The sequence below is a fragment of the Oryctolagus cuniculus genome, chromosome 12 (assembly GCF_964237555.1).
Source record: "Oryctolagus cuniculus chromosome 12, mOryCun1.1, whole genome shotgun sequence".
Taxonomy (NCBI): Eukaryota; Metazoa; Chordata; class Mammalia; order Lagomorpha; family Leporidae; genus Oryctolagus; species Oryctolagus cuniculus.
This window is the reverse complement of record NC_091443.1, coordinates 23,752,803-23,778,504: the sequence shown is the minus strand read 5'-3', so window position 1 is coordinate 23,778,504 and position 25,702 is coordinate 23,752,803. Positions and strand designations below refer to the sequence as shown.

At 39.0% G+C, this 25,702-nt stretch overlaps 1 protein-coding gene across 1 annotated transcript in view; it reads left to right on the top strand.

Annotated features, from left to right (window-relative positions):
- GPR137C (G protein-coupled receptor 137C) overlaps positions 1-25,702 on the top strand; it is a 70,400-nt gene that overhangs the window by 23,148 nt on the left and 21,550 nt on the right. The gene's annotated exons all lie outside the window — the stretch shown is intronic.

The following is a 25,702-nucleotide window of genomic DNA, read 5'->3' as shown; positions in this document are numbered from 1 at the left end:
CCAGCCCCCAGATACATTCTTAAGCATGGATGAATAGTCACTAAAAATTAAAAAGCATTCAAAATTTGGCCCTTACTAAACAATGCTTTAAGAAAAAGGGGTAGTCATTTGGCCTTCACCTACAGTCCTCTCAGAATGCTTGATTTCAAGTCCCCGCTCTACCCCTGATTCCAGCTTCCTGTTAATGCAGACCCTGGAAGGTAGTGGATGATGGCCCAAGTAGCTGGGTCCCTGCCACCCATTTGGGCAATGCACATTGACTTCCCAGCTCCTGGTTTCAACCTAACCTAGCTCTAGCCATTGCAGTGGATGGGAGACTGTAAATGCTTTCTCTCCTCTCTTCTCTTTAGATCATATAGGTCTTTGAACTTTTACTTAAAAAAAGGAATGTAAAGAGAAAAAGAAGTGTGTGCTGAGAATATTCTATTTTCTGATACTGTGCTAGAGGCTGATTAGATGAAATAAGCCATAATTTGTATAAATGGGTTAATATGGTCTATAAAGCAATACTAAGATTTTATTCAGTAAGGGTTGTGGTATTGCCATCAACAAATTTACCAGGTGATATATACACATGGGCTGTCAGTGTTAAGATGTCATATAGGTAGAGTTATGTTTATTTGTGTAAAGGTTTAGAAAATGTTATTTCACCTATTTATAATATGAAGTCCATATGATGTTTGAAATAGCTAGTCACATAGCTAAGTTTATAAATATCTTGCCTCTCCCTTTTCTTACCCTTTTGATCAATAAAAGCCAAGTGCTAACCCATTAACAAAGGGACGTTTATCCCCCATTAAACCAGGAACGTTTTTATTGTTGATTGACAATGTGGTTGAGCGGTGACTCGGTCATAAAAGTGTATATGTGGCATTAGGAGTGGGGATGTAGATATGTGGATATTGAAAGTGTGTACATACATTTTTACAGTCACTTGTCTAGGAGAGCTTGTCTTAATTTGGTGTCATTGCCTATACACTGGCGATAAGGAAGACAGTATCTTAAACAGTATCAGTTCTCTTCTCACTTGCAACCCCTACTTCTGCGTTTCTTTCAAATTTGCCATTGTTAACATTCCCTCATTGAGTGAGATTTAAATTTGGAGTACTCTCATGTTTCTGCATTCCTTGTTATCTGAAACTAACTTCTGTTGATTTTTTTCATTTAAGAATTTTCTTCTATCCATTATCCTCCATTTGAGCAATTTATCAGGAAAGGGAACCTAAGGAGCCTATCAGTACCCACTGTGCACCAGGAATTGTTGGTTACCTTTCACGTTGTCTCACAGAAATTCTCTACAGTGGTCTGTGATACTATGATAATAATAACACATGTATGTTTGTTCTTTGCCTTGGTTCCTAGGACCTAGTTCCTAAAACTCTTGGAAACTCCATAGTGATGTCTTTTGGATGTTCATAAAATAATAGGTAGCTAGGGGCTCCTGGATAGCTTCTGGATGAGGGCTGGTCACCAGAAAGACCCAGGCATGATTACAGAGAGTGGGACATTCAGCCCCATCCCATCTCCAGATTCTGGGGAGGAGAGGGAGCTGAAGGTCGAGTTGCCCACCGATGGCAATCATGCCTCGGTAACAAAGCCTCCATGAAGACCCTAAAGGATGGATTTGAGGGTGTTTCCAGATTGCTGAACATGTGGGGGTGGCAGAGAGGGTGTGGAAGCTCCTCGGCCTCCTCTCCTGTACCTGGCCCTATGTATATCTCACCCATCTGGTGTTCATTAGCATCCTTTGTAGTAAACTAGAGGTTCGCCCTGGGTTCTGTGAGATGTCCAAACAGATTAATTTAGGGAGGGGTAGTTGGAACTCCAGATGTTAGCCACTCAGAAGTATAAGTGACAACCTAGGATCTGCAGTTGGCATCTAAAGTGGGCAGAAGTGTTGAGGGCCATCTAACAGCATATCCAAGTAGAGTTAAATTACAGGACATTCCAGTGGTGTGTGCTGGAGAAATCCTAACACATTTTGGTGACCAGCAATGAAGTAGTGAATTAGGTGGTGAGTGGTATATGAGAACAGAGAGTAGGAAAAGACTTTTTCTCCTTGAGGTGGTCTTATTCCTATCTTATAAAGAAAACAGAGGTGGGGTGTGGAGCTTAAGAGGCAGAGGCAGTGTGACTCCTAAGGCCTTACATGACCTGGCCTGTACCTATCTTTCTGACTTCCTACCTCCAACAGTCTCCTCTTCCTATTCCAGCCACTTGGGTTTTTGCTGTCCAGTTCCTCACCAAAAACACTTACTAAGTTTGTTTCAGCCATACAGACTTTGTATATGTTGCTCCCTCTGCCTATATTGTACTTCCTACAGATACGTGTCTGTGATGGCGTCTCTGCATTCAGGCAGAAGTCACTTTTGTTCAAAACTGGCATTCTTAATCACTCAGCTAAGATTATCTTCCTTTCAGATTATTGTTGTCTGTCCCCTCTTTTATTTCTTCATATCATTTATCAGGAGCCAACATTATTTGTTCCTTTGCACACTTATTTTATTCTCCTTTCTAAAACATAAATGGAAAATAGTTACCTTGTTTACTTTGTTCATTTTTCTATCCCTTTTATTTAAAACAGGGGTGAGGAAACATTTTATATCAGGGGCCCTTTGAATATTTATAACATCATTAACAGGCCATACAAAATTATCAACTTAAAAGTTAGTCTGTTGTAGACTGACTGGATTTTGAGTCCCACCTGTGTTTGCCATTGGCAGGGCCAGACCGAATAGCTTTGTGGGCCTTATATGGCCTGCAGACCAGATGTTCCCCACCCCTGGTTTGAAATAATGGCTGGCACCCAGTGGCTGTTCAGTAACTCTTTCTTGAATAAATACGTTCCAAGTTTGCACAGTTTTCTCCAGAGCAGCTTTTCCTTAGCAGCTGTAGGGAAGTTCAGACTTTTTCTCTGAGGGTTCAGTCATCTAGTCAGCTGAAAGACAATGAAAGGAAAAAGACAGACTTACCTCTTGTTTGACCAGACTCCAAAGGCAGAGAGACCCAGGGCAAAGACCTGTAAGGAATTCCTTACCTGTTTGCTGGCTCAGCTTGTCAGGTTCTCGGCTCTCCCAACTACAGCCTCTAGAGGAGCAGAGGTTTTGGAATACCTGCTGACCATGCCAGAACTGCAGGACTGAAGGAATTTCTCCCCACCCCATGGGAGGTTTGAGTCTTTAAATCCACTCAGTAAACTGGCAATAGATCAAAAGGAGAAAAAGCATACAAATTTATCAACATGTATATGTCATAGGGCCATATAAAATATAAAAATATTTGAGGCTTAAGTAAGTTCTTCAGAGAGAAGAAGGAAGTAAAGGGTGTAGGCACTTTTAGAGTAGTGGTAAAATATTTTTAGGGGAAACAAAATGGACCCAAAGAGTAAACAAAGCTCTTCTGGGTTCTGGTGTTTGATATCCAGTCTTCTCAGGTGGTTAACCTTCCTGGTGAATGAGATGTTGTAGTACCTGCAATCCTTCTGGGAAGGGAAAAAGCCTTTCCCTGCACTTTAGGAGGGAAGGATGATGGATGAAGCAGGGTGGGAGACAGACAGACCTTACTTCTAAAACTGTCAGCAAGTCAGCATGTCAAAGGGTCACACTTGGGAGCATGGTTTGATTACTAACTAAATGAGCTTTCTCAACTAGATTGTTTTAAGAGCTGATTGAACCAACCAATCAACATTCCCAAGGTCACATAGTTGAAGCAGATTCGGTCTCAAATGGGCCCACAGATCTCTGCTAGTAACCATTTACATAACCCTGTGTCTACTCATCATCTTTTAGGTGTAGAGCTAGAAATAGTAATTAATGCCATTCCACATGAATTCTTACTAGATGTTGGCTTGTTATTCTCCCTAAAAAAATTATCTGATACAAGTATAAATCATTTCCTCTGTTCCATCAGTATTTGGGTTCACTTTTTATTTACTTTGGACATTTTCACTGGATACATATTAAATGCTCTAATTTAGATTTATTTGATATGCAAATACATATCCATGTAGAAATTTACCATCCACATTTCTGGATGTGTAAACTATTTCCAAAAGACTTGCAGAGAGGAAGGAATAGGTACATATTCTTCATATGTTTGGCAGATATGTTTCCATTTCTGTTAAAATGCTAATAATATATAATTTTGTTAAGAATTCTTATGTATGTTTAATTAAGAATAGATGTTTAGTCTTATTCAATCCTTCTCAGAAACTATTCATATTTGTGTAATTTTGTTTTTCTATGTATACTACAAGTACAATAAACTATTCATAGTGGTGTAATTTTGTTTTTCTATGTATACTACAAGTACAATAAGTTATTTGACTAGATTTCCTTATGTTCCTGGAATTTTCAGGATAAAGTGAATTTTATCTTTTCCTTTAAATTTTTTAATTCAGTTGTAATGATATTGAAAATTTTATTAAACCCAGACTTGAAGTAAAATTTTTTTAATTTTATTTAAGTTACACAGGTTTCATTTATTTATATACAGATTTAGGAACACAGTGATACTTCCTATCCTACCATCCCTTTTTCCTACACTCCAACCCTTCTTCTTCCTGCCTCTCCTATTCCCACTTAGATTTATTTTCAGTTTAGTTAAACGCATAAAGTTAACCCTACACTAAGTAAAGAATTCTCAACAAATAGTATGAAGAAGAAAAAACACTGTTCCTCAACAAAAGAGACAAGAACTTTAAACAATTATCAAATCTCAAAATGTCCATTTCACCTTAGTAAGTTACATTTTAGGTACTCTCTTAGTTACCACAGATCAGGAAAAACATGTTATCTGTCTTTTTGGGACTGGTTTATTTCACTAAGTGTAATGGCTTCCAGTTGCATCCATTTTGTTGCAAAAGACAGAATTTCATTTTTCTTTTTTTTTTTTTTTTTACAGCTGAGTAATATACCACTGTGTATATATACCATAATTTCTTTATCCAGGCAGTAGTTAATGGACATCTGGGTTGATTCCGTAGCTTAGCTTTTGTAACTTGAGCTGCTGTGAATGTAGAGGTACAGATAACTATTTGTTTCATATGCTGATTTCATTTGGTTTGGGTCAATTGCGAGGAGTGGGATGGCTGGGTCATATGGTAGGTCTGTACTCAGATTTCTGAGGTATCTCCATACTATTGTCCACAATGGCTGCACCACTGTATATTTCTTTAATGTTTTGTAATTCCCTTTGTAGAGATCTTTGACATCCTTGGTTAAATTTATTCCAAGGTATTTGACTTTTTTGTAGCTATTGTGAATGGGATTATCTTAGAAGTTTTTTCTCAGCCATGGCATTCTGTGTACACAAAGGCTATTTTTTTTTTATTTTTTATTTTTGACAGGCAGAGTGGACAGTGAGAGAGACAGACAGAGAAAAAGGTATTCCTTTTCCGTTGGTTCACCCCACAATGGCCACTGTGGCCAGTGCGCTGCGGCTGGTGTGCTGCAGCTGGCACACCATGCTGATCCAAAGCCAGGAGCCAGGTGCTTCCCCTGGTCTCCCATGCAGGTGCAGGGCCCAAGGACTTGGGCCATCTTCCACTGCACTTGCTTTTATATCCTGCCACTTTACCAAACTCTTTTATGAGTTCCAATAGTCTCTCAGTGAAATCTTTTGGATCCCCTATGTATAAAATCATGTCAATGCAAATAGGGATAGTTTGACTTCTTCCTTTCCAATTTATATCCCTTTGATTTCTTTTTCTTGCATAATGGCTCTGGCTAAAACACCCAGGACTATATTGAATAGCAGTGGTAAGAGTGGGCATCCTTGTCTGGTTCTGGATCTTAGTGGGAATACTTCCAACTTTTTCCCAATCAATAAGATGCTGGCTGTGGGTTTTTCATAAATTGCCTTGATTGTGTTGAGGAATGTTCTTGCTATACCCAGTTTGCTTAAGGTTTTTTATCATGAAAGGATATTATATTTTATCAAATGATTTCTCTATCTCTTAAGATAATCATATGGTTTTTGTTCAGTGGTTTGTTAATGTGAGGTATCACATTGATGGATTTGTGAATGTTGAACCATCCCTGTATACCAAGGATAAATCGCACTTAGTCCAAGTGAATGATCTTTCTGATGTGTTGTTGGAATCCATTAGCTAGTATTTTGTTAGGATTTTTGCATCTTTGTTATCAGGGACATTGGTCTGTAGTTCTCTTTCTCTGTTGTGCCTTTTTCTGGTTTAGGAATTAAGGTGAGGCTGGTTTCATAGAAGGAGTTTGGTAGAATTCCCTCCCTTTCTGTTGTTTTGAATACCTTGAGAAGATTTGGAATTACTTCTTATTTAAATGTCTGGCAGAATTCAGCAGTGAACCATCTGGTCCTGGGCTTTTCTTTATTAGAAGAGTCTTTATTTCTGATTGAATCTCCATCTTGGTTATGGGTCTGTTTAGGTTTTCTGTGTCTTCATGACTGAACTTTAGTCGATTATATGTGTCCAGGAATCTATCCATTTCTTCTAGGTTTCCCAATTTGTTGGTATACAGCTCTTTGTAGTATTTCCTGATGATTCTTTTTATTTCTGTGGTGTCTGTTGTTACATTTTCTTTTTCATCTCTAATTTTGTTGATTTTGGTCTTTTTTTTTTTTTGGTTAGTTGGGTCAGTGGTATGTCAGTTTTGTTTAGCTTTTCAAAAAGCAGCTCTTCATATGGTCAGAGAAGATGTGTGGTATGATTTCGTTTTTGTTTTTTTTTTTTTTAATTTGCTGAAATTTGCTTTATGGCCTAGCATATGGTCTATCCTAGAGAAAGTTCCATACACCATTGAAAAGAGTGTGTATTCTTCAACTGTGGGAAAAAATGTTCTATAGATACCAGTTAGGTTCATTTGGTCTATAGTATAGATTATCTCTGTTGTTTCTTTGTTGATTTTCTATCTAGTTGATCGGTCCATAGATGAAAGTCAGGTGTTGAAGTCCCCCGTTACTATTGTGTTGGAGCCTATTTCTCTCTTTAGATCTTTTAACATTTCTTTTGAATAGCCAGGCACCCTGTAATTGGATGCATACACCTTTATTACATTCACATCTTCCTGTTGAATTGATCCCTTAATCATTGCATGGTGCCCTTCTTCATCTGTTTTAGCAGCTTTTGTGTTAAAGTCTATTTTGTCTGATATTAAGATGGCTACACCTGCCCCTTTTTGCTTTTCATTAGCATGGAATATTTTTACCATTTTTTTACTTTCAACTGCGGGTATCTTTGATGGTGAGATGTGTTTCTTGTAGGCAGCAAATAGATGGGTTTTGTTTTTAAATTATTTAACCACTCTGTATCTTTTAACTGGAGATACATTTACATTCAAGGTGATATTGGTAAGTAACGACTTGGCCCTGCCATTTTTCCATAAATATTCCTATTGTTTACTTTGGATTTCCTTTGTATTTTACTAGGAGATTTTCTGCCTTCACATTATTTCTTTTTTTTTTTTTTTTTTTTTTTTTTTTTTTTTTGACAGGCAGAGTGGACAGTGAGAGAGAGAGACAGAGAGAGAAAGGTCTTCCTTTGCCGCTGGTTCACCCTCCAATGGCCGCCGCTGCAGCCGGCGCACCGCGCTGATCCTGGCAGGAGCCAGGAGCCAGGTGCTTTTCCTGGTCTCCCATGGGGTGCAGGGCCCAAGCACCTGGGCCATCCTCCACTGCACTCCCTGGCCATAGCAGAGAGCTGGCCTGGAAGAGGGGCAACCGGGACAGAATCCGGCGCCCCAACCGGGACTAGAACCCGGTGTGCCGGCGCCGCAAGGTGGAGGATTAGCCTATTGAGCCACGGCGCCGGCTACATTATTTCATAATTATGACTATCTTTCTGTGTTTCTGTGTAAAGCACATCTTTAAGTGTCTTTTGTAAGGCTGAACAAGTGGTGACAAATTCTTTCAATATCTATTATGGGAGGTCTTTATTTCACCTTCATTCATAAAAGAGAGCTTTTCAGGGTACAGTATTCTGGGTTGGCAGTTTTTTCCTCTAAAGAATTTGAGTAGCTCTCTCCATTCTCTCCTAGCCTGTAGGGTTTCTGATGAGAAGTTCACTCTGAGTCTCATTGAAGATACTCTGAAAATAATCTGGTGTTTCTCTTATGCACATTTCAGAATTTTGTCTTTATGTTTTATTGTTTAAAGTTGACTGTAGTATGTCATGGTGAAGATCTTTTCTAGTCATGTCTCTTAGGAGTTCTATGTGCTTCCTGTACTTGGACATCCCTTTCTTTCTCTATTTTGGGGGAGTTTTCTGTAATCATTTCACTAAAAAAGGCCATCTAATCCATTCTCTCTTTCCACACCTTTAGGAACTCCCAAGACCCATATTTTGGGTCATATGATAGTATCCCATCAATATCCATCACTGTTTTTAGTTTTTCTAATTTCTTTTTCTTTTTTGGGTCTGACTGAAAATTTTCCAAAGGTTCTTCTTCTAGCTCAGATATTCTTCATTCTGCCTCACAAAGTCTGTTAAAGCTTTCTACTACATTTTTATTTGATATTTTGAATTATTCATTGCTAATACTTCATTTTGATTTCTCTTTAAAATCTCAATGTCATGGGAAAAATTTCATTCATGTCATGTATGGATTTCTTTAATTCATGGATTTGCTTCTGATTGCTTTTGAGTAACCCTGTGATTGATCTTTTGAATTCCATTTCAGTCATTTCATCAATCTCTTCATCTTCACATTCTAATATTAAAATGTTGTTATGTTGCTTTGAGGGGGTCATGTTGTCTTCCTTATTCTTGTTTCATGGATTTCTGCATTAATTTTTAGGCATTTTTGAAGATAGTTGTTGGTTTTTTCCTCTGATGACTTTAACTTTGAACTATGCCTCCTCTTTTACTTGGTGGAATGTTTTGCACTTTTAGTGAATACCAAAAAGTGTGTGCTGGGTGTGGCCTGGGAGCTCTGCTCAGTGCTCCAGGGCGGGGCGAGTATCCAGGGTAACACTCAAGTTGGGCATGGTAGATCTCTTATTAACAGAAGAAGGGGAATGGTCACCTTTGTTGGTGTGATCACACCCTCACCTCTCTCCTCCAAGGTGATCAATGCCCGAGTGTTAGCCCCAGTGGGTACAGCACTCATCTGCGCTGCCATGTGAACTGTAGTCTGCAGCGTCCTCACTCCAGCATGGATCCTGCTGCAATGTCCTGCTCCAGGCAGCCAGAGAGCTCTGCACATATGGAGCCACACATAGTCATTGCTGAGACCCAGCTACACCCCGTATCTTCTCGTGCAGCCACATAGTCCCCGCGGTCTCAGCACATAAGGCCCCCACAGTCACTGGGTGCAGAGGGTCCGCTCCACCCCACCAGCCTATCCAGTCCACAGGGAGACATATTTTCCCTGAGCCAGCCACCTGTGATATGTTGGGAGGTTGGGGACACTTCATAGTCTATGTGGTTGCCCAGGCTCCTGTCAGTCCTCCCAGCCAGGTTCAAAGTCAGTGAACACAGACTTTTCCCTCTGCTGGAATCTCTGGATCATACACATGCACAAGAGCCACTGGCCACTTGTTGCCCTCTCCCCGCTGCTGCTGAGCAGGTGGCTCCCTGTCTCAGCCAGTTGCTGTGCGTGCACATAAGGGCTTTCGTAGCTGCCACTTATGCCCAAAATGGAGCCTGCCCTCTCTCCCGGTGCCATTGTAGGGGGCATGGGGTGAGGGAAAAGTGCCCATTTTACTTCCACTGGGTCTGTGGGTACCCCCTAGCCCCTCTGGCTTCAGGCCAGACTCACACCATGCTCCCCCCACCAGCTCTAGCACCACAAGTTGCTGCAGTCTGATCTCACCTCCAACTCGGGGCTGGCACCCTCTCCAGCTCACGGCTGCTGGAGTCGTGGGCTGTGTCTGTGTTCACACTACACGTCCGCACCTTCTGCACTTGTCCTCAGCATTCTTCTTCCTTCTGTAGAGTTCCCACTGTGATTTTCTCTCTAATTCTCTCCCAAAATACACTTCCTACACTTTTATTTTAACTCTTTATCCCTAGCTTAGAGCAGTACGTTGTTCCTTATTCTACCATCTTGGAATCTGAGCTGAAGTAAAATTTAATTTTTTTTAAATTTGATGTCTTTGTTGGATTTTAGAATATAAACATCATATTATAAATTGAGATGAGAAATACACAATACATAGAATACAAAGTAGTAATAACTCAAGCTCTAGAATCAAATTGCCTACATTAAAACCAGCTCTGCATTTATTAACTGTGACTTTAACCTTTCTGTCCACCTGTGGACTGGAGATAAGTGTGGTAACTGCCTCCACAGTAGTGTTGCAAGGATGAAATGATGATTGGTGGAAAGTCAGAGTATATTGCCTGGCACTAGAAATGTGATATTAGCTGCTATGATCTTCATCCTCATTTTTTGACAGAATGTATAGAAAAGGCTTATTCTTGGAAAATTTGCACAAATCCTGCCATTACTATGTGGCAGAAGACTGTTCTTTGGTAGATTTGGTTTGGTTTGGTTTTGGTTTTTTGTTTCTCCCTGTTAATTTGCCTATTTGTAACTAGTTTTCTTTCCACCATACTTGCTGTTTTATAGTTTTTAGGCAGTTAGCCATATTAACCATATTGCAAGACTATATTTTTTAAAAGATTTATTTATTTTATTTGAAATTCAGATTTACGGAGAGAAGGAAAGGCAGAGAAAGAGAGAGGTGTCTTCCATCTGCTGGTTCACTCCCCAATTGGCTGCAACAGCCAGTGCTGTGCCAATCTGAAGCCAGGAGCCAGGAGCTTCTTCCAGGTCTTTCATGTGGGAGCAGGGGCCCAAGGACTTGGGCCATCTTCTACTGCTTTCCCAGGCCATAGCAGAGAGCTGGATCGGAAGTAGAGCAGCCGGAACTCGAATTGGCGCCCATATGGGATGCCAGCATTGCAGGCAGCAGCTTTACCTAATACACCACAGCGCTGGCCCTTAGACAATATATTTTGTCTGAGGGATAATACTTGGCAATGTTTAAAACTGTGATTTTTTAATTTGAAGGAAAAAAAACACAATAATGTTACCAATGACATTTAATTCTATTGGAATTCAGTATAAATATAACTTTATATCATGCTTTTGCCCTTGCACTCAAAAATTTTTCTCATGGTATTTAAAACTCTTGAGGCTGGCGCTGTGGTGTAACGAGTAAAGCTGCCACCTGCAGTGCTATCATCCCACATGGGTTCCGGTTTGTGTCCCAGCTGTTCGACTTCTGATCAAGTTCTCTGCCATGGCCTGGGAAAGAGGCAGAAGATGGCCTAAGTACTTGGGCTCCTGCACCCATGTGGAAGACCCGGAAGAGGCTCCTGGTTCCTGGCTTCAGACTGGCCCAGCTGCGGCCATTGCAGCCATCTGGGGAGTGAACCAGTGAATGGAAGACACCTTTCTCGCTCTCTGCCTCTGCCTCTCTGTAGCTCTGCCTTTCAAATAAATGAATAAATCTTTAAAAAAAAAAAAAAAGACTTATGGCTGCATAGCATATCATCATATGCTACAATTTTAACTCTTGTCTTACTGATACGCCTTTAAGTGGTTTTAAAAGCAGAATGTCAGCCTCCATATTATTTTCTTAAAAATCAGTTTTGTTTGCTTTTACTCATTTTTTTTAAAGATTTTTAAAAATTTATTTGAAAGGCAGAGTTACAGTGAGAGGTGGAGAGAGAGAGAGCTCCCAGGGACTGGTTCACTCTCCAACTTGCCACTGTAGCCACAGGTCAAAGGCAGGAGTCTAGAATTCCTCCTGGTCTCCCACATGTGTAGAAGAGGCCCAAGCACGTGGACCATCTGCTGCTGCTTTCCTATGTGCGTTAGCATGGTGCTGGATCAGGAGTGGAGCAGATAGGACTTGAGCTGATGCTCATATGGGATACTGGCATCACAGGCACTTAACCTGCTGCACCACAACATCAGCCTGTTTTGTTTTGCTTTTAAAAAACATGAATGAGTTAAGGGTTTTAGTAATTATGTCTAGGTCTATCTCTCTCAGTCTTAGTTTACAGGTGACTGAAGTATCTTTTTCATTTTTCAAATTTTTTTTTTTTTTTTTTTGACAGGCAGAGTGGACAGTGAGAGAGAGACAGAGAGAGAAAGGTCTTCCTTTGCCGCTGGTTCACCCTCCAATGGCTGCCGCTGCAGCCGGCGCACTGCGCTGATCTGATGGCAGGAGCCAGGATTCAGGTGCTTTTCCTGGTCTCCCATGGGGTGCAGGGCCCAAGCACCTGGGCCATCCTCCACTGCACTCCCTGGCCATAGCAGAGAGCTGGCCTGGAAGAGGGGCAACCGGGACAGAATCCGGCGCCCCGACCGGGACTAGAACCCGGTGTGCCGGCGCCACAAGGTGGAGGATTAGCCTATTGAGCCGCGGCGCCGGCCTATTTTTTATTCTTTAAGCAACAAACAATGCTATGAATTTTTCCCTTTTTCAAAGTGGCACTCTTACTTGATCTTTAAATATTAGTTATTGTCAATTTTAGTAGTTTATTGTGCTATTTCATTGTTTTTTCTTTCTTACATTTTTAAAGTTGTTAACCTTGACCTTGTCTGTGTCCTTGGATAGTTACCTAGGTTATTCTTTTGTAAACTAATATAAGTATTTAGAGCAATCTATTTTCTCAAGTGCTACTTTGTCAGTTTTCCATATCTTGTAATGTTACAGCAATATCCCTTGTTTTACAAAAGTAAAGAAAATTTCTGTTTGGATTTCAGCCATGTCTGAGCGTTGTATATTTATACATATATACATGCATACATACATATATATATATTTATACATCAGAGTGAAGAAAGTTGAAAATTCAGACGTCTGTCCTGTTGAGGCCCTCTGACTTTCCCTATGAAGTTCCTGTGTCACTCTGCATGACTGTCCATGTACTTGAGTCTAGCCTACTAAATAATGTAGAATTTCTATAATCTAGGTTCTTCTGAGAGAAAATAAACTCTCAGCTGTTAAATTCACAAGCTTATTTGCCAGAAAGATTATCTGAAGGATCTTTAGTGTGTCCATTTGCCCATCTATTCTTCATTTTACGCTTAGCCTGGTCCAGATCACTACAGTTTTTAAAGACTACACTGTATCCTGGATAGAGTTGTCTTTTTCCATCTACAGGTTGACATCATGCTTTGGCCTCCATCAAGATTTTTTTTTAAGAAATGTCTTATTAAAAATGAATTCTCTTCACATCACACGTGGTTATGAACACAAAATGAACATTTTACCAGATTTTTGAAGCAACATGTGCTATAAAAGTGGTTTTTCAAGAACACTTTCTTGTGTCTGTGATGATGCTGAGGGTACTTGTGTTGGCCTTCAGGTAACCCATCAAACACCCTTGCTTATGGAGCAAGACACATGAGAAGACCAGTTAAAGGAATAGACAGATACGTTAGGGCATGGAGCCCCATCTGTGGGGGCTTGTGGGGAAAGTTTCCATAGGTAGAATTTACCCAGGTCAACCGCAGACAAATTAGTATCTGCTAGATCCCCAAATGACCACAATGGCCAGGCCAAAGTTGGGAGCCAGGAACGTTATCCTGGTCTCCCACATGAGCAGCAGCGGTTCAAATACTTGGGCCATCCTCTAGATGCCTTCCCAGGTGTGTTAGCAAGACGCTGCACTGGAAGTGGAACAGCTGGGGCTTGAACCGACACTCCTGTTCAACATGCCAGCATCACAGGTGGCTGCTTACATTGCTGGACCACAGTGCCAGCCTGTTGTTTTTATTTTTCAACAGAGACAATTCACAGAACATAGAGTGAGCCATTTTAACATGTACACCTCAGTGACCTTTAGTGTATTCATAATGTTGTACAGCTCTCTCTGTTCGGTTCCAAAATATCCTCATCTCCTCCCGCAGAGGAAGCCTCCAGCCCATTAAGGTGTCACTTCTCATTTCTTTAACCTGCCTCTACTCCTCATTACTGGCAACCACTAATCTGCTTCTTGTCTCTGAGGCTTTCCCAGTTCTGGAAATTTCGAGTAAATGGGTCACTGTTGTGTGACAATAATGTTGTTGGGAAGATTGACATCAGAATATCCCCAGAAAAGGCCTTTTCTCAGATATAATACCAGGAGAAGCAGTGCTGATTAAATCCTCCTTTCCTCTGGCTACCTTGCTGTTCACAAACAGTGGCTGCCCTCTGCAATTGTAGATAACCTTATGATAATACTTAGTTCTGATTCTACATCTAGCGTAACCTCATTTTCTTAAACCTCCCCCCTGTATATACATACACATTCCTATATTTTTTATTTTGTGTGTATCTCTGTAGCTGCTTCATATTCTCTATTGCAATGAGACTGGCATAAATAAAAATTAGATCAAATATACTTTTGAATATGTTTATTTTTCTTTTCTCAGGCATATTGGTTTGTTAAATTAGCACAGAAAGCCCTGAGTGAGAGACAGTTTATCATAACTAAAATATGGATGTCTGGGATCAGAGAGAGAAAGATATAAACCCCAGCTCCTGCTGCTCATTAGCATCTCTCAGATTCACTTTCCTGATCTGTGAACTGGAGACAGTGTTACTGTTGATCTCGTAGATTTCTGCAAAAATGAGTTGTACCTAGCTACCTTATAAGACTTGTGTAAGGATTAAATGAAAATGCATATAGAAAGCTCAGTATAATGCCTACCATTCAGGGAGTGCTTATAATGTCAGCTCTTACAATTTTAATGTGTACAGGTGTTGGTGATGGTAACCTGGCTTCAAAGAGTTATTAAAACCTGAAAGTAATGGCAGAATATTTCTGAAGAGGGGTCCTGCATATTTAATCAGATTCTTCAAAGGAACAATGAACTAACACAGCCCCCCCAAAAAATAAGAATCACTAAAAACATAATTTCATTTTGCATATTTAAAATAACTATCTAATTACTGTTTAACTTTAATATTTATGTTCCAGTTTGCCCTGATTTTGATAAGGGTGTAAGTTTTTAATAAGTTAAATTTCATCTAGGATTTAACTAGTTTTTCTTAGAAATTTCTGAAACAAATATTGCTGATATTACAAATGACTTTTTAAATTGAGGGTATTTTTATTCTAAAATGTCCTCATAGCAATCTTATTTTTCTTTCTTTACATTGGCATGATAGACTTAATATACCATCTTTTAACTTTCTGTCTGTTGGTAACATTTAAAGCTTGACTCATTAGCCTAGGTATAAAATATTATGAAATTTGTTTTTTGTCCCCTTTTTATAAGGTAACTCAACAGATACATTTATTGACATGATTGTTATTACTGATCTTTTTCTTTCATTAAGTTTTTTTTTTAACTTTTATTTAATGAATATAAATTTCCAAAGTACAGCTTATGGATTACAATGGCTTCCCCCCAATAACGTCCCTCCCACATGCAACCCTCCCCTTTCCCACTCCCTCTCCCCTTCCATTCACATCAAGATTCATTTTCGAGTCTCTTTATATACAGAAGATCAGTTTAGCATACATTAAGTAAAGATTTCAACACTTTGCTCCCACACAGAAACATAAAGTGAAAAATACTGTTTGAGTACTAGTTATAGCATTAAATCTCAATGTACAGCGCACTAAGGACAGAGATCCTACATGAGGAGTAAGTGCACAGTGACTCCTGTTGTTGACTTAACAAATTGACATGGCATCAGTAATCACCCTAGGCTCTTGTCATGAGCTGCCAAGGCTATGGAAGCCCCCTGTAATAAAAATAACAACGCTTAGAGTGTTCTTTTTAATGTAGGTGTTTAAAGCTATGAATTGCTTTGTAAACACTTCTTTAAATCACATGCTACAAATGTTTTCTAATTTATCTTCTGATTTCGTATTTGCTTTATGGACCAATTAGAAGTATGCACTTTCATTTTCAAATATATATGGATTTCTTAATTATCTGTTTTAAATTAATCTTATTGTTTTATGGTCAGAAAAAATTCTTTGCTATTTTAAGATTTTAAAAATTTATTTAGACTTATTTTGTGGCCCTGCACCTGGTCAGTTTTTGAACACATTATAGGTATTTGAATACTGCATATTAATATCCTGCCAATCAAAGAAAATTAATTGCCAAACAAGGAAAAATGGCTGATAATCTTTGATCATCTATGTACTTACAATTTGTCTAGTTGTTCTATTAACTGACTGAAGAGTAGTGGTCACATTTTAAATGATCATTGTGGAACTTTTTTATTTCTCCTTTTACTTCTGTAAATGATTGCTCAGAGTATTTTTTTTTTATTTTTTTTTTATCTTTTATTTAATGAATATAAATTTCCAAAGTATGACTCATGGGTTACAATGGCTTCCCCCCCCATACCGTCCCTCCCACCCACAACCCTCCCCTTTCCCACTCCCTCTCCCCTTCCATTCACATCAAGATTCATTTTCGATTATCTTAATATACAGAAGATCAGCTTAGTATACCTTAAGTAAGGATTTCAACAGTTTGCTCCCACACAGAAACATAAAGTGAAAGATAATAGATGATTTTTTTTAAATGATGATGAAATCAGATCAGACCTATTGTCATGTTTAATCCCAGTGAGAGTCAAGTTGGGAATTGATAATTTCTTTTTTTTTTTTTTTTTTTACAGAAGATCAGTTTAGTGTACATTAAGTAAAGATTTCAATCGTTTGCACCCCCATAGAAACACAAAGTGAAATATACTGTTTGAGTACTCGTTATAGCATTAAGCCTCAGTGTACAGCACATTAAGGACAGAGATCCTACATGAGGAATAAGTGCACAGTGACTCCTGTTGTTGACTTTACCAATTGACACTCCTGTTTATGGCATCAGTAATCTCCCTATGCTCCAGTCATGAGTTTCCAAGGCTATGGAAGCCCCTTGAGTTCTCCGACTCTTATCTTGTTTAGACACAGTCATAGTCAAAGTGGAGGTTCTCTCCTCCCTTCAGAGAAAGGCACCTCCCTCTTTGAAGACCTGTTCTTTCCACTGGGATCTCACTCACAGAGATCTTTTTGCCAGAGTGTCTTGGCTTTCCATGCCTGAAATACTCTCATGGGCTTTTCAGCCAGATCCGAGTGCCTTTAGGGCTGATTCTGAGGCCAGAGTGCTATTTAGGACATCCGCCATTCTATGAGTCTGCTGAGTATCTCACTTCCCATGTTGGATCACTCTCCCCTTTATTTATTCTATCGGTTAGTGTTAGCAGATACTAGACTTGTTTATGTGCTCCCTTTGACTCTTAGTCCTTTCATTATGATCAATTGTGAACTGAAATTGATCACTTGGAATAGTGAGATGGCATTGGCACATGCCACCTTGATGGGATTGAATTGGAATCCCCTGGTATGTTTCCAACTCCACCACTTGGGGCAAGTCAGCCCGAGCATGCCCCAAATTATACATCTCTTCCCTCTCTTATTCCCACTCTTATGTTTAACAGGGATTACATTTCAGTTAATTTTCAACACTTAAGAATAACTGTGTGATAATTACAGAATTAAACCAGTCATATTAAGTAGAACAGACAAAAAAAAATACTATGAGGGATAATGTATTAAGTTGTCCATTAGCAGTCAGGGCTATGCTGATCAAGTCACCATTTCTCATAGTGTCCATTTCACTTCAGGAGGTTTCCTTTTTGGTGTTCAGTCAGTTGTCACCGATCAGGGAGAACATATGGTATTTGTCCCTTTGGGACTGGCTTACTTCATTCAGCATGATGTGTTCCAGATTCCTCCATTTTGTTGCAAATGACTGGATTTCGTTGTTTCTTACTGCGGTATAGTATTCTAAAGAATACATATCCCATAATTTCTTTATCCAGTCTACCATTGATGGGCATTTAGGTTGGTTCCAGGTCTTGGCTATTGTGAATTGTGCTGCAATAAACATTAGGGTGCAGACCGCTTTCTTGTTTATCAATTTAAACTCCTTTGGGTAAATTCCAAGGAGTGGGATGGCTGGGTCGAACGGTAGGGTTATATTCAGGTTTCTGAGGAATCTCCAGACTGATTTCCATAGTGGCTTGACCAGTTTGCATTCCCACCAACAGTGGGTTAGTGTCCCTTTTTCCCCACATCCTCGCCAGCATCTGTTGTTGGTAGATTTCTGTATGTGAGCCATTCTAACCGGGGTGAGGTGAAACCTCATTGTGCTTTTGATTTGCATTTCCCTGATTGCTAGTGACCTTGAACATTTTTTCATGTGCCTGTTGGCCATTTGGATTTCCTCTTTTGAAAAATGTCTATTGAGGTCCTTGGCCCATCTCTTAAGTGGGTTGTTGGTTTTGTTTTTGTGGAGTTTCTTGATCTCTTTGTAGATTCTGGTTATTAACCCTTTATCTGTTGCATAGTTTGCAAATATTTTCTCCCATTCTGTCGGTTGTCTCTTCACTCTCCTGACTGTTTCTTTTGCAGTACAGAAACTTCTCAATTTGATGCAATCCCAATAGTTGATTTTGGCTTTGACTGTCTGTGCCTCCCGGGTCTTTTCCAGAAATTCTTTGCCTGTGCCAATATCTTGAAGGGTTTCTCCAATGTTCTCTAATAACTTAATGGTGTCAGGACGTAGATTTAGGTCTTTAATCCACATTGAGTGGATTTTTGTGTAAGGTGTAAGGTAGGGGTCTTGCTTCATGCTTCTGCACGTGGAAATCCAGTTTTCCCAGCACCATTTATTGAATAGACTGTCCTTGCTCCTGGAATTAGTTTTAGATCCTTGATCAAATATAAGTTGGCTGTAGATGTTTGGATTGATTTCTGGTGTTTCAATTCTGTTCCATTGGTCTATCCATCTGTTTCTGTACCAGTACCATGCTGTTTTGATTACAACTGCCCTGTAGTATGTCCTGAAGTCTGGTATTGTGATGCTTCCGGCTTTGTTTTTGTTGTACAAGATTGCTTTAGCTATTCGAGGTCTCTTGTGCCTCCATATGAATTTCAGCATCATTTTTTCTAGATCTGCGAAGAATGTCTTTGGTATCTTGATTGGGATTGCATTGAATCTATAAATTGCTTTTGGGAGAATGGACATTTTGATGATGTTGATTCTTCCAATCCATGAGCATGGAAGATTTTTCCAATTTTTGGAATCCTCTTCTATTTCTTTCTTTAAGGTTTTGTAATTTTCATCGTAGAGATCTTTAACGTCCTTGGTTAAGTTTATTCCAAGGTATTTGATTGTTTTTGTAGCTATTGTGAATGGGATTGATCTTAGAAGTTCTTCCTCAGCCATGGCATTGCCTGTGTATACAAAGTTCAAAATAAATAAGACATGCTTAGTTCATGTGATGGTAAATTGCAGTTCTTAAAGACTACTCAAAAGCTGAGTGGAAATGAAAATTGAGTCTTTGGGCTTGTATGTCTGGTCAGAGACATGTACATGTTCATATCTGGATATGAGTGTAAAATGTATCATTGTTCACTACCCAAGATCTTATCTCCCAACTCAGTCAGCCATTTGCAAATAATGCATTTTCTCTTTCCCAAAAGTTTTCGTTAAAGGCAGCCCTTAGTGTTCACAGGTTTTGCATTAGCCAATTAAACCAACTGCAGATCAGAAATATTCAGAAAAAAGTTATCCATACTGAACAGTGCAGAGACATTTTTCCACATCGTTATTCCTCAAACAATGTAACAGCTATTTTCATAGCATTTTCATTATATTAAGTATTATAAGTAATCAAGAGATGATGTAAGGCCTGCTGGAAGATGTGCATAGTCGTATTTAAATATTCTGCCATTTGATATAAAAAACTAGAGCATCTGCAAATTTTGGTATCCACAAGGGGCTTTGTAACTGATCCCCTATGGATGCTGAAGGGTGACTGTACTGTGTGAACCTTTCTGTTCGGTGTTCTCTCAGTCCTTGATCTTTACTGTTTTATTAGAGTATTGGCATGGGAAGTAACAATAGCATCTTGGAAAGACACAAGAACATCCCATCAAGCTACATTTCTGCTCATTCTTACTAATCCTATAAGACTAAAACAGGGGTTTATAGTAACTTGGGTCATAATTAAATGAAAAAATATTATTTATGTCTCTTTGCCACCTTAAAATATTGGACATAACCAGAATTTGTGGAAAATGATGGGGGGGGGGGAAGCATATGCTGCATCTGCATCGCCCCCTGCATCCTTTGCAATTTCCTGTTATAATTTCTCTGTTTTGTTGTTGTTGTTGTTGTTTGCTGAGATTTATTTTATCCATCTTAAGCTGTGGAGCTTCTTTAGTTGGCACCTTAATTGTTTTACCACAATCTGTTTCCTATTCTGTTGCTAAGCTGACCCATACACACACGTCTCATATGAAATTTCCCAACTTAGACTTGGATATATATTTTTTATCTACTCTGAAGCTCAAGTCATTATTTCCTTATACTTCTACACTCTTTTGCTATACTAGTCTGCAGTTTCAGAATTTTAAAAATTTTCCATGACCTGAAGTTTCACCCAATAAAAAACCACCAACTCCTTAAGCTCAGAATTGTAGGAACCAGAGACCTATTTTGCTCTATCTGAGCACCATGAATGTGGTTTTTAAAGGGTTTGGGCCATATAATTATCAAAGCCTGTTTTTTTATTTATTGAGAATATTTTATTTTCTGATTTTAATTTTAATGCTTAGTTTGACATTTGAATTTTGAAATAGAAATAGCATTTATGAGATGATTTGAAAAACTGTATACAGGATTCTGCTTCTGATGATGGCTGAAACTGGACCAACCTTCAAAATATTGCAGTGATAAATTCTGGACAAAATATAAAAATTACTGAAGGCACTGGAGAACAACCACTTAGAAGGAAGAAATAGCACTGAGTGAGTTTCCTGTTTTTTACAGCTTCTAGCCTGCAGGAAGATCCCATCCATGGGACAGCCAAAACTTGAACAGAAATGTGTTTTGGTGGCTTGAAAAATCAGGATATAAAATTCTGGCAACTACCACAATGGAAACTGAGTGGGAAATCTCAAGAAGAAGATGGCCGGATAGAAGAAACCACACATCTTGATTATAAACACTCCCAGATTTCTATCTCATGCTTGCAGTATACATGCACATGACTGACCCTAAGCAGAAATTAAGGACAAGGAAGTTGACTGAGGTTTCAGCTTCTATCTATGCATGGAAAACAGAGTTTGATATTTAAGTGCAGCCAAGTTGGTTATTGGCTAAAACAAACAGAAAGCAGTACTTATCGGTAGAAAATAGCACAAAAAATAGACTCTAAAATATGTCACTCACAATGTCCAGGACATAACCCAAAGTTGTAAGCTATGTGAAGAAACAGGAAAAAGATAACTTACATGAGCAAAGAGTAAAACACAACCCCAAAAAAATATATATATATACAGTGGAGAAACCCTCAGCCCAAGATGACAAGATTAACAAAGATTTTATCATATCCTCAACAATATAAAGGAAAATGCACGTAGGTAAATAAATAACTAGGAAATCCTCAAGTGAAATAGAAATTTTTTTTGAAAAGATAAAGGAGAATTCTAAAATTTAAAAATACAGTATTTAAAATAAGGGGCAGTGTCGCTCCCCCTCTTCGTGGAGGAACGACACAGGACCCTGCGCTGTTCTTTCGTCTGCTCGGCCCTCCCTGGGTTTGCTGCTGGTTCTTCCCGGGTTGGCTACTATCCCTTCCACCTCCGTGGAAGGGCAGTTCCCCCTGGCCACATTCCCCACTTCCGCAGGGGAGCGGCACACCGCCGGCCGGCTTTCTCGGGGGCTGCACAGGTGTTCCTTCAGCTAGATGTTCCCCTTAGATGTTCCCGGTGCATGCCGTCTCTCTCCTCCTTTATAGTCCTCCTCCGCCAATCCTAACTCGGCTGCCCACACGCCGAGTACGCTGCTCTCCTCCAATCAGTAGCAAGTCCTACAGTTTATTGGTTGAACTGGAGGCAGCTGTGCGGAAGCTGTTTACTTCTCTCCCAGCGCCATATTGTGGGAGAGCAGATGCATAGAATAAGTCTTAATTCCAGTAACTCAGTCTAGTCCGGTTTGCTCCCCACAGGGCAGCAGTTGTGGCAGAGTGGATTAAGCCATCACTTGGGATGCCTGCATCCTTATCAGAGTGCTAGTTCAGGTTCCAGCTCCTCTGCTTCCCATCTAGCTTCCTGTTGGTGCACCCAGAAAGGCAATGGAAATGGCCCACATACTTGGGTCCCTGCCACACATGTGGGAGACCCATATGGAATTGCAAGCTATTGTCTTGGGCCCCAACCCTAGCTGTTGTAAGCATTTGGGAAGTGAATCAGTAGATGCAAGACCTCATTCTCTCTGTGTCCTTGCTTCTTTGTCACAGCCTTTCAAATAAATAAGTAAGTCTTAAAAAATTAAATAAGCCGCTGTTAGGCTTAACATCAGATTGGTGATGAATAGTCAACCAGAAGATTGATCAGTATAAATTACCCACTCTGAAGAACAGAGGATGATGGAAAAAGAGTATAACAAAAAGAACAGAGGTTTATGGTCTAATCATTTGTAATTAATGTTCCAGAAGTAAAAGAAAAAAACATAAAGTTGGAAAAATATTTTAAGAAATAATGACCTAAACTTTTTAATTTGGGTAGAAGATGTCAATCTGTGGATTCAAGAAGCTCACCAGTCCCAATTTGATAAATATAAAGAAAATTGCACCTACGCTCATCACAGTCAAAGTACTTCCAATTAAAAATAAAGAGAAAATCTTGAGATAGAAGAAAATGAATTACAGAATTACAAAGAAGAACAACAATTCAAATGATACATTACTTCTCAACAGAATTAATGGAGGCCAGCAGTTATGGAAACATCTTTAAAATGCTGAAAAAAAAAAAAAGTATGTCAACTCTGCATTCTGTAACCTGTGAAAATGTTTTTTAAAAATAATAGGTTCAGGGCCGGCGCCACGGCTCACTAGGCTAATCCTCCGCCTAGCGGCGCTGGCACACCGGGTTCTAGTCCCGGTTGGGGCGCCGGATTCTGTCCCGGTTGCTCCTCTTCCAGGCCAGCTCTCTGCTGTGGCCAGGGAGTGCAGTGGAGGATGGCCCAGGTGCTTGGGCCCTGCACCCCATGGGAGACCAGGAAAAGCACCTGGCTCCTGGCTCCTGCCATCGGATCAGCGCAGTGCGCCGGCCGCGGCGGCCATTGGAGGGTGAACCAACGGCAAAGGAAGACCTTTCTCTCTGTCTCTCTCTCTCACTGTCCACTCTGCCTGTCAAAAAAAAAAAAAAAAAAAAAATAATAGGTTCAGAAAAAGGAAAACTAAGGTAGTTACCAGTATACCTGTACTACAAGAAATGCCAAGAAAATTCTACTGAAGAGAAATAAAATTAGCTTGAATTTCAGCCCTTTAATAAGGAATGAAGAACACAAGAAATAGTAAATACATGGGTAAATATGACATTAATTTATTTAAATTATATATGGTCATTTAAAGCAAAACTTAAAATACTAAAAGGTTTGCAGATTTAGATTGATACATAATTCAATATATATAGCAATTATAGAAAAAAGAACAGGAGGTAAATAGGTCAGTATGGTTGCAAAGTTCTCACATTTTATATAAAGTGGTATGATATTAACTATTACTTAATTATGAGAAGTTTAAAATATGTATATATAAATACATATAAATTCCTAGAGCTATAATTCTGAAACTTTTTTTCACAAGTCCCATTATACTCAAAATTTATTAAGAACCCCAATGAGCTTTTGTTTATATTATATCCTTCATTATATACTGTATTAGAAACAAAAATTTGGAAATTATAAAATATGTACTTTTAAAATTCATTTAAATAATAAACCCATTACTTGTTAACATAAATTACATGCTTTTATGAAAATACTTGTTTTCCAAAACAAAAAAATAGTGAACTTTTGCAAATCTCCTTAATATCTGACTTAATAGAAGAGAGCTAGATTTTCCGTCTGCTTCTGCATTCAGTCTGTTATGCTATATTGTTTAGGTTGAAGTATATGAAGAAAGTCCATCCTCACACATGAGTCTATGTAGTTGGAGAATGGAGGATTTTAATAGACTTTTCAGGTGATTGTGGATATCTTCTTTAATGCTGTACCAAAACTCAGGAGCTGGAAGTTTCTTGAAGGTTAGTTGCCATGTAGAATCTAAAATCATACTAGAGAACTTTCTGAACTCTCCATTCGTCAATGATTTTGAGACATGTACTGATCATTTATCAAAGAGTGGTCACAGATCTTGTAAACATTGATGCATTTTATGAGATAACATGCAAAATCACGTGTGTTAATATCACAGCACCTCATCAGAATAATTTTTCAGTTTTGGGAAGCTGTTGGTCATGGATATAAGTACATACTAGTTTCCCAGGAATCCTAATTTTCACTCAGAAGTTCAAATTTCATCGTTGACAGTAAACAGATATTTTCTTTGAAAGGATAGGTTCATTTTATTTTTGAAAAAATGCATGTCTAGTAGTTGTCTGAGTATTTTTTTCTACCATAATTGCCTGTTAATTTAAAAAGTGATGATCTGTGAAAAAACTGACTACTTCCACTACATGTCATCACATAAATTCTGTCCCTGTACATAACCACTGACTCAGTGAGAAGCAGAATTGCTTTACGTGCACATCTCATCTCATCACATAGAATATTAAATAGAGATGTACTCGAGTCAGTATTTCATAAATATTTGCACTGATCCATCAATGATATCCCTAAATGAAACTGACTTACCTTTTTAGCTGAGAGTACACGGAGGTGAAGAATACATAGTTACCTTCAGTACAGTTCAGTGCCAATGCCTGGGTTTGTGCTAAGACTCAGCAATTCTACACACCATTGTTTTTGTACCTTTAGTGAAAATAGCAACACGGTTAATCCAGGATAAACAGAAAATTTACTCAGTACTGAGTATTTCAGTACCACTGTGTTTCCTGTCAGGTACTGACGTAGAAGACTGTCTTCCTGCATGATTGAGTCACGCTGACACCATATAAATACAAATATAAATACCTTCTACAACTGTGGATTCATCCTTTTTTAAGGCAAAAGCACAAAATTATAGACAAGCTATTAAGTCAGTCTTCATGTATTCAGTAAAATCTGTCAGTTAATTTCTGTGTTGCTGAAAAGTGGCAGGGCCCCCGTGTCTTTTATGAACTTTTCCATATAACGGCATTCAGTTGTGTGAGGCTTTACCAGTCTCTCGGGTGTTGTGTACTTTAATGGCCAGTGCAGTGTAATGTCTCAGCCTGTAAAATGCTTCAGTGGCTTTTTTTTTTTTCCATTTCATTCTGGAAAGTTAGAATAACACTATTTGGTGTTTACGCATTCACCACACCTGCATTTAAATTGTTGATTCCTTTACTTTAAGCTCTGAATGATTGGTTGGTCTCAAAAGGATACTGCAGCTTAACATGGGCCAAAAACTATTCAAAAATGTTCTGTTGCAGAAGACACAACAAGGTAAACTGTTAACATTTATAAAACCTGTTGAAAATGATTTTCATTAGATTCTGATTCCTTATTTACAGTTTTACCCAGTTCCTTTGAGGTAGATTCCTCCCTTCATTGAGTGGGAGAACTCTGACACTTTTATCTTCTCAGGATCTTAGAGGTAAAAAAGAAGGTTTTTTTTTACTGTGCCAAAGTACATATAAAATTTACCATTTTAACCATTTTAATTAGTTCAGTAGTATTAAGTGCATTCACATTATTCTGCAACCATCACCACCATCCATTTCTAGAACATTTTTCTCATCCCATAATCAATCTCTGTACCC